Source organism: Cavia porcellus, unplaced genomic scaffold (genome assembly GCF_034190915.1).
Source record: "Cavia porcellus strain 051 isolate PalLab524CR breed Dunkin Hartley unplaced genomic scaffold, mCavPor4.1 scaffold_28, whole genome shotgun sequence".
Lineage (NCBI taxonomy): Eukaryota > Metazoa > Chordata > Mammalia > Rodentia > Caviidae > Cavia > Cavia porcellus.
The window spans coordinates 9,924,925-9,934,056 of record NW_026947511.1 but is presented as its reverse complement, the minus strand read 5'-3'; the positions used below and the strand labels follow the sequence as shown (position 1 = coordinate 9,934,056).

Genomic DNA, 9,132 nt, shown 5'->3' with positions numbered 1-9,132 from the left:
GGCACAAATCTGCAATCCTAGCCTTCCGGGAGGCTGAGCTCAGTCTGGGAAGTCCAGTGACTTAGGAAGAACTTATTTCAAAATAAAAATAAAGAAATAAATATAAATAGTTGAGGGTGTAGTTTTGGGTGGATGCCCTGGGGTCAATCCTCAGTGTCACATACACACACACATACACACACACATACACACACACACACACACACTCACACACACCCCTACCTGCGCACACAAATTGAGTGAGGATATAGCTCAGTGGTAGAGGGCTTTCCCTGAGTTACAGCTTCAGGCCAAGAAAAGAGTAGGAATATAAAACTTTTCTAGTAATTCAAGTAAATATTAAAGAAATTTAATAAAATCTCTGAAGCTAGTAAGCAAAACAGAGCCAGTTTCAACTATAATTTCTGATAGGACTGACTCCTGTGTAATTACCAATGGATATAATCCAAAAAATCTTGAAAATACTTGAACCTTCGTCATGCCACCAAGTTCTCCCTTCTTGGCTAAAGTTCAGGGTCTGAATCAAATGCGTTTCCAGCCCTCTCTTATGATCTGTGTGTCTGTAGACATGTCTGGACCAAGGATGAAGATTCAGGAATTCTTTCAGGAATAGTCTTCCTCTAAAGATGGCAGAAAGATATATAAAATGGTAGTTGGGAATCATTTTAGAAGTTTGATTCTTTTGGAGTAGTCAAATAAGACCTATACCTTTGCAATTTTTCATAATAAAAGAGGACTTGACTGCAAATAGAAATGTACATTGTTCTTAAATTCCTTATAGGTTCTGTAATACACAAAGGTCTATCCAGTACAGACACAGCTTACGGGCAATGAAAGGAAAAAGTCTGTTTAGAGAGAAGAAAAAGCTTCTTTGTTTTGTTTTGCTTTGCCTGTGACTGACTAGACATCTGGACTATGACACTATCTAGGAAAGACAAAATGTTCTGTTTGTTGCACTACTCAACATCGAAATTAGGGTGGGAAAGAAGAAAGCAGTAGCTAGGACTTGGTAATAGCACTAGCTGTGCTGGCAAGTGAGTAGAGAGGGATGAGACACTTCCCAGAGATGCTTGTACGATGGGTTCATTGAAACCATCTTTGGGTGTAAAATTATTTTCTGAGCACAGCATCTCTACTCTGTCGAGAAGCTCCCAATTCAGCTGATCCTTGAGGCATAGAACTCAAGGACTGGAGTGGCAGGAGCAGGGATTTTAGTTCCATTATCACTGTCTTGTCATCACTGGCTAAGAACTTACCTAACAAGACTGCCTGGCAGCATCCATTATATTTAAAGCCATGATTAATCTGCCCTCAGTTGAGAAATTTCTGGTTGCAACATCATCTGAACCATTTAGAAGAAAGCACGTTCTACTGACAGACATCTCTGCAAGGAGCTGGAATCAGCGTGAAGTCCTCGGGACTTGAAGACAGACTTCCAAAGAACTGATAGATCTGGTAAGAACTTAATCTATTTACAGGGACTGGGTTGTAGTATATCTAGGAGACACGGGAAACCTGTTGAGGGTTAGACTTTAAATCTTAATGAGATGCCATGATTTGAGTCTCTCAAGTTAAGCAAGAAATAGAAAGACTATACAATGGTCACTGAGGAAGGTGAGGTTACATTGCACAGCTCTCTAGGCATTTCTCGATGAGCTTTCTCTTTCAGAAAGCTGCAGCATTTAAAAAGCAGGCAGAAACCAAATATCACTATATTTATGCAAATATATAGGAGGCATCACAAGCTGATAGCTGGACCTACTACATTTAATTGGGTTAAATGTGAGTCACTGGCTTTAATAAAAGATTAGAATACAAGAGCTTCATGAGATACCGAGATAGTTTCAAGGTAATTACTAAAATTTGTTTATTTAGTAGATTGAAAATGTCATAAAATAGAAAAATACTGTAGAGAGCAAAACATTCTGATGTCCAGATTTTCTTTTCAGTTGTAAAGATACTGTATTGTTTGCATAATGTTTTAAAAACCGGTGATTTTTTTTAAGCACTGGGAATTGAAACCAGGACCTTTGCACTAAGTTATATTCCCAACTCTGTTATCTTTTATTTTGAGACAGGGTCTTGCTAAATTGCTAAACTGCCCAGTTTGGGATTACAGGTTTCATATGCCCTGTTCTGATTAGCATTTTAAAAAAGTTCTTCATTGTCTTGTTTCAATAAACTTAAGCACGAATATTCTTTTTTTATAACCAGAATCATCTACAAGAAAACGCCCACTGACTGATGACACTGATCTCTCTGCTTAGGGAAATTATGAACCTCCTTCTGATAATTTATGAAGGATGCATTCTTCTTCTTTTCTTCTTCTTTGTAAGAATTAGACTTATTGGGTGAGAAATGAAAAACTGTTTCACGTTAATGGAGATTATAATTTAAGCCTAACATTCTCTCTTAACACTCCTAATTGAAGACCTGCACTATAGAAACTATGGAGATAAGCGTGAACCAGTTTGATAGATGAATGTTCTTTCTAGAATATCCTTCCTAGAAATAGAAAGATTAGAGCTGTTCTGCAGTTCTATGGTCAAAAACCAGTTTTTAAAATAATTACTTATTTATTTTGTTTCTAGAAATAAGATTACTCTTATCAGACATTTTTTAATCTATGAGAAAATAAGTCAGTTAAAAATTTAGATCCTCTAGCACGCTTAGCACTTCAGGCTGGAAAAATGACAGTGTGGAACCAAATTGGAGGATTAATCTACCATGACTTCTACTGCCTCTAAGAGTTTCTGATCTCTCAGTCTATTTGAAGATCATGTCAAAGTTACCTAGTAAACCACCTCATTTTTTCAAAAGTGCTTAGCCTCGAAGCTGTAATCTGTAGGCCTGGACATCCTGTTGCATAAAGAATTCCTTTCATTTCCTGTTAATAACCTTCTCACTTTTACCCGCTTCACTGCCTTTCAATCTATGAGCAGATCAATATAGAGTAAAGCAACTTAGGTAGAGATTCTGATTAACTTTATTACTTATAATTATGTCAAATGTGAGTTATTGGTTTCAATAAAAGAATAGAATATAAGCACTTCATGAGACACAGAGATGGGTTCAATCAGTACCTAAATTTTGCATACATTAAATTCGCTTTAGATTGAAAAATGTCAAAAAATAGGAAAATGTTGCAGATGTCAAATCATTCTAATTGATAGACAACAATCTTCTAGCAAACCCAATCATTTGAATTATTTCAAAAAATCCAGTAATACACAAAATGTGTGGAACTGCTGAAATGATTATTACAAGGTGAAAATTCCAAGCCTGGGGAGCTCAGTAGCAAGACTCCTAGGACCTCCATCAGAGTTTAAATTTATACATAATTATTTCTAAATGTCATACCTATATTTTTATTATCAAAGATATTCAAGCTAATAAAAAGTATTAAAGAAAATATAGAACCAAAAGGTAAATCAGCAGAAGAGGAAAGAAGTTTAACCCCAGGAGCCAAATATAACATTATCACTATGGAGTAACCCTTCCAGTCTTTCTAACAATAACAGTTAATTGTTTGTTTATTCTGGAGAATTTTTTATTGTAAAGAAAATAAGAAAACAATGAAAACAATACAGAAGTTCAAACCAAGATGATAGGAAATTAACAGTGGTTAGTATATTGTTGTTTTCAGAATAGATGCTTAGTTTAAAAAAAAATAGTTGCTCGGATTACCAGATATAGGCATGCAAAATTGATCAAACAATGTAATCACAAACTGTTCCTTTCAATAGACTAATAGAATGAGCAGTACAATTATGTATATAATTCCCCCCTTCCTTCTTTTCTCTTTTCCCCCATCATTGTTCTTTCCTTTTGAGCAGTTTCTTTCCCTTTCACAATATCTATTGCATCTTTTGTATCTTATTTACTCTTTCAGTTTCTTATGCTAGGGAGATATTATGATGTTTACACATGCTAGTATGATTTGTTTCACTCATGAGTATGGTTTCTATTTGTACGCATTTACTTATAAAAGACTTGCATTTGTCTTTCTTTATAGCTGAGTAATACTGCATTATATAAACATGCCACATCATTTTATCCATTCCTTTATTGATGGATATTTACAAAATTTAGCTATTACAAATTGTGCTGCTAAAAACACAGGTGCAGATCATTGCTGTGGTATGATGTTTTCAATTCTTTTGGAAAAATACCCAGAAGGGGAATAGCTAGGTCAAATGGAACTTCAAATCCTAGATTTCTCTACACTGATTTCCCCAGTAGTTGCACTAGTCTACAGCCTACCAACAGTGAAGAAGGATTCTTTTTTCCCCACAGTCACACAAGCATTTGTTGTTGGATGAGTTTTTGATAATAGCCATTCTTTCTGGGGTGAAGTGGAATCTCACTGTTGTTTTAATTTGCATTTCTCAAATGACCAATGCTATTGGACATTTTCCATATATTTATTTGCATTTGCATTTCATCTGAGAAGTGTGTATTCATCTCAGAAGAAATTTTAAAAATGAAATTTTAATAATACAATATGAAAGTTTCTTAAAATTTGTTTTTGCTCTTCTAAACCCACATTTTGCAAAACTCTCAACTGCTTGTCAACTTTTAGGTTGATATACATATATGAAATTTGTGTCATAATTTTAAATATTTTTTAACCATGAATTTTACAGTGCATTAGATATTAGTAGTTTAAAATAAAATTGTTACAGTTTTTTTCAATCACTCAAATAGAATAATACCTAAGATCATTCATTGAAAAACCTTTCCTTATTTAATGAATTGAAGTAGATTTTTTATTTTTCTCCATGAATTCATATTTGCATTCTATTTTATCTATCCCTAGAAATTATATGCTAATATAAAGGTATTGGTATAAGTCTTTTATTAATAAATTGATTCTTCTCTGCAACTAAGAAGTGCATATACATTAGTATTTAAATTTTTCCATTTCTTGAGACTATGAAGTTGCGTTTTCTTTTAATTTTTAAATGGTTTTTCATCTTAACTTTACTAGTATAGAATTAATCCAAAGAATCACAAATGTGTTTGAAGTTTAATACATAAACGTTAAAAGTAAAAGTCTGTTAGCAATACATCTTCTAATTCTGCATCCACTGAAGATTTTATATTGGCATGAGATAAAATTTATTATCAATCATTTCCATTTTTTAGTGGATGTTAAGTACTGAGAAATTTAGCTTGTATGATCCCTTTCAGTTCTTTCAACTCTTTTTGAAGTTCTGCCCTGAAAATCATATAATGATACAACAAAAAGAATATTTTTATGATCTATCTGCTAGCAAGGAAAGTAGGTCTTTCTCATTTTTTATAACAAACAACTAGAAATTATCTGATTTGCAAAGGTTAATCATCCTTACAAAAATTATTACTTTAGTATGGTCATTTCCTTTCCCAGTGTCAATATTATCAACTATTTGTTAGGGAGTCCCAGCAGATTTTATATCCTAGAACAATTCACCATGGTGAGACTCATGAAAGAAGAGAGTTGGGCCTTGCTTTTGTGAAATTTGAAGAAACATACCTGTTGAAAGGCTGAGGTTCTTAGACTAGATTCATACTGCGAAAGAATGTGCATGAGATTCAAAGATCTTGAACCTGATTTTTAAAAAATTATTTAAATGTCTATGTGGTTTTTGAAAATGATCATATACCCTGTTATGATTACTACTGGTATGTATTTTTCTTCTCATTCAATAACAACATTATGACTATGTTTTCTTTCCATTATATTGCCTTAATAAATAATGGTTTTGTCTATATAATTCAATTAATATAGTTTAAGCATAGGTTTTATAATTAAAAAGTTTTAAATTTTTATTTAAAAATAAGAATAAATACAAACTTGTAAAAAAAAGATTTTCCCTCACTTCCAAATTGAGAATTTTTACCTTAGTATAAATTTATTGAGTGGAGCTTCTGGGATATAAGATACGATATTTTTTTTAAATTCTGATATATCTAAGTCAGGCACAGCAGAACATGCCTAGTATCCCAGCATTCTGGGAGGCTGAGGCAGGAGGATTGCAAGTTTGAACCTACCCTCTGCAACTTTTTAATTTAACAATTTGCTCAAAATATTTTTTTTTAATAGGGGCTGGTGATATAGTTTGGTGCAAAGGCCCTGGGTCCAATCTACAGTATAAAAAAGAAAAACTTCCAGTAAATTAGTAAGTAAAGAAATACATTTTTAAAGAAGTTGCACTAATTTGTGCCAGCACTAGAAATCATTTCAAACACCTGCTTTGCTGCGTAGTTTCTCATTTCTTTATATGTGGGATGTGATTACATTTGGTAACGTGTACGGATCTTAATTTTAGGATCTGATAACTCTTAACAATTAAGACCTCATCACCAAGCAAACAATTGTATTTCTATTCATTAGTTTTATCTTTTCTTCATCTTCACAGAAATGGAACTGTGGAGTACACAGTCTTTTGGATTTTGCCTCTTTTACTCAGCATGTTTGTGAGATTTACACATTCAGTTAAATGTGTCAGTGAGATTTCTCTCATATAACACAATTGCATATCTATTCTAATACTAATAGATGCATAGATTATTTCCAGTAATTTGATATTCCAGTTAATCTTTTGTCTGACAGAACTACTGAAAAAAAAGTGTTACTTTTTTTGATTTTTCCTTAAATATTAATGAGGTCATTGCCTAAGGTAAGGGCTCTCTAAATTCTTTTTCAATCATAGAAGTCTTCAATTCAAAAGTTCGGTATTTGGTCATTGGCAACTAGCATCTTCAGTGTTCTATTTCTTCCAATTGTGATTCAATTGATACAATTCAGTTTTTTCAATCATGATTTCTTCCACTTGTGATTCAATTTTCCCACAGAAAGAGCAAGAGGAAAATTTTCAAACTTAGTATCAATTTTTACTGTGGAACCAAAAGGCATTCCCAAAGAGACCAAAATAAAACTTCTATGATCCCTAAATGGTGAATGTCTGTGGGATGAGCCTGACAGTTCTTGTTTTAGGGCAATGAAAAACACAGAATGAAAGTTTCCATTACTTTTTATCATCTTTTGTTGAGAAATTGCCTTCTTAGATTCTATCAACAAGGTACATCCGTCAGTGCAAAAGGCATTTCTTATGAAAGCTACTTGCCCATTTGATGTAAAATATTTAAATACAATATGAGCTGAAAAATGTATTAGTTCAGTATTCCTTTAAAAGTTTCACCGCTCCCACTGGCTGCAGTAAGTAGATGAAAACCTACAGCCAGTCTTAGAGAAGTCTGAGCAATGGGAGAGTCTTAGTGATCATACTCCTGATAGTATCTGTTTTCCAGCCAAATTTGCCTAAGAGTGCAACAGGCATCTCTACATGAAGAAACTTTTGAAAGACTAAGGTCTGATTTTTGTCTATTTGCATCTCTTCAACCTTTCCTCTGTGATACAGGTTTGTTTGTGCATATAGCACTACAGTGAATAGAAAAAGAAATAATCATCAAAGCAGTATTTATTCACTATGTTCCTTGGAAAAAGCAAGTCATTGAATGTTTAATTGGTATCATTCAAACAATAAAAATACGAGTGAATAAGACAGTAGAAAAATTAATTAAACAAAATTAATTAGTATCTTGGTTGCAGGATTTTCCTGAGCCTTAACTACGAAAATGTAAGTTAAAATTCTCCAACTAAACTATGTTTATAGTTGTTAATATGATTATCCAGTCAAGTCATATGTAAAATATGCATTTATATTTATATATGTAGTTTAATATTTACTTGTACATGAGGCCTTCTTTACAAATATCCATGGGAATTACTTTTTATATGGCAATATGAAATGCTGACTTAGAATGATAAATCAATATAGCTCACTATAGATTATATCTATCATAATCCATATTGATTTAATCTGGGTATCAGAGGTCATAAATCTCACCTTCAAAAACAGACTATCCTAGAAATCATAATAACTGTTCTTTTCTTAGTTTAGTATCTCTCTACACTGTAGTGTAAAGCAGCATTAGGTCAGTAAGATACAACGTGAACATAATATTCATCAGGAAACTGCACAGAAGCAGGTCAAAGAATGAGGACTGTTGGAATATCATTATAGAGAGAGACCACAACCTGGCATATTAACCAAACAATTACAGTTACCACTGTGAGGCCCAGATAGGCTAAAGTATATCATGGTGAGAGGTGCCTGAAATTAATGTTAGTACTGGACATGCCACTGCTTACAAAATAGAGCACAGTCTCTTTCTGCCTAGGTGTGTTGCCCTTCTGTATCCTAAGCCATTACACAGAGGATTAAAACAAAGTGACTGATGGGGTCTGTGTCACAGCTGCAAAAGACAGCCTGTCATGACTAATACCTTCTTGTACCACTCCTTGTGGCACTGTCCCTACAGGCAGCATAGTGTGCTAGCCACGTAGCGAGCCCTCTTCACCTCTACCATTACTAGCCCTCACAGGATCTCCAGCATGGTCATTTCAAAAGAGAGTTAAATCTCCTCTGCCCTAGATGACCTAGGTTCACCTGTTAAATGATTTCAACTGTTAAAGTCTCAAAATGCTTAGTAGAAATAAGAGCACCTATATTGTCAATCCCTTGAAAGAGAAGATCAATTTTTAAAAATTTCCCTACTATGCTGTAGATACAGTCCTGAATTAGAGACATAATCAGCTTTCAAAGTTATAGTCAAAGAGAAACAGATGAGGTATTGTGGACTGATGCCAAGTAAGACAGGTAACATACAAACTAGTGAGTGTATCTGGACTAGTCACTAAGATTAATGATGTATTTATTTACTTCTCAGACTTCCATTTATTTGATAAACATTTATAAAAATCTCCATGTTAGGTCTTAGAGAAAAAAATGAATATAAAACTATTTTCCTTAGGAGTTTTCAAACTTTGGAATGTGTATGAACCACTTTTAAGATGATTTAAAATGCAGATATCTGAGTCAGTTCCTAAAACAAATCCTATAATAGATTTTCATTCAGTTTGGCTTTGGTGGAGTCTAAAAACCTTCATTGTTATGATGATTATCATGATGGTTATGATTATTACATTCCTTGTGGTCTACTGGACACACTGAGAAAAACAATCAGACAGTATCCAGGATGCCTTAGTAAATCTACTCAAAATGAACTAAGTAGTTAAAATAT

At 33.5% G+C, this 9,132-nt stretch overlaps 1 protein-coding gene across 3 annotated transcripts in view; it reads left to right on the top strand.

Moving 5' to 3' along the window:
* The first annotated feature begins 977 nt into the window (after positions 1-977).
* The window catches only part of Lipk (lipase family member K), a 23,172-nt gene continuing 15,017 nt past the window's right edge, over positions 978-9,132 (top strand). For 2 of the 3 annotated variants that reach the window (XM_063239494.1, XM_063239493.1), the window contains exons 1-2: positions 978-1,455; positions 6,089-6,164. The gene's annotated coding sequence lies outside the window, so the exon portion shown is untranslated. The remainder of the gene's footprint in view (positions 1,456-6,088; positions 6,165-9,132) is intronic. The other variant, XM_013157020.3, reaches the window with a different exon arrangement.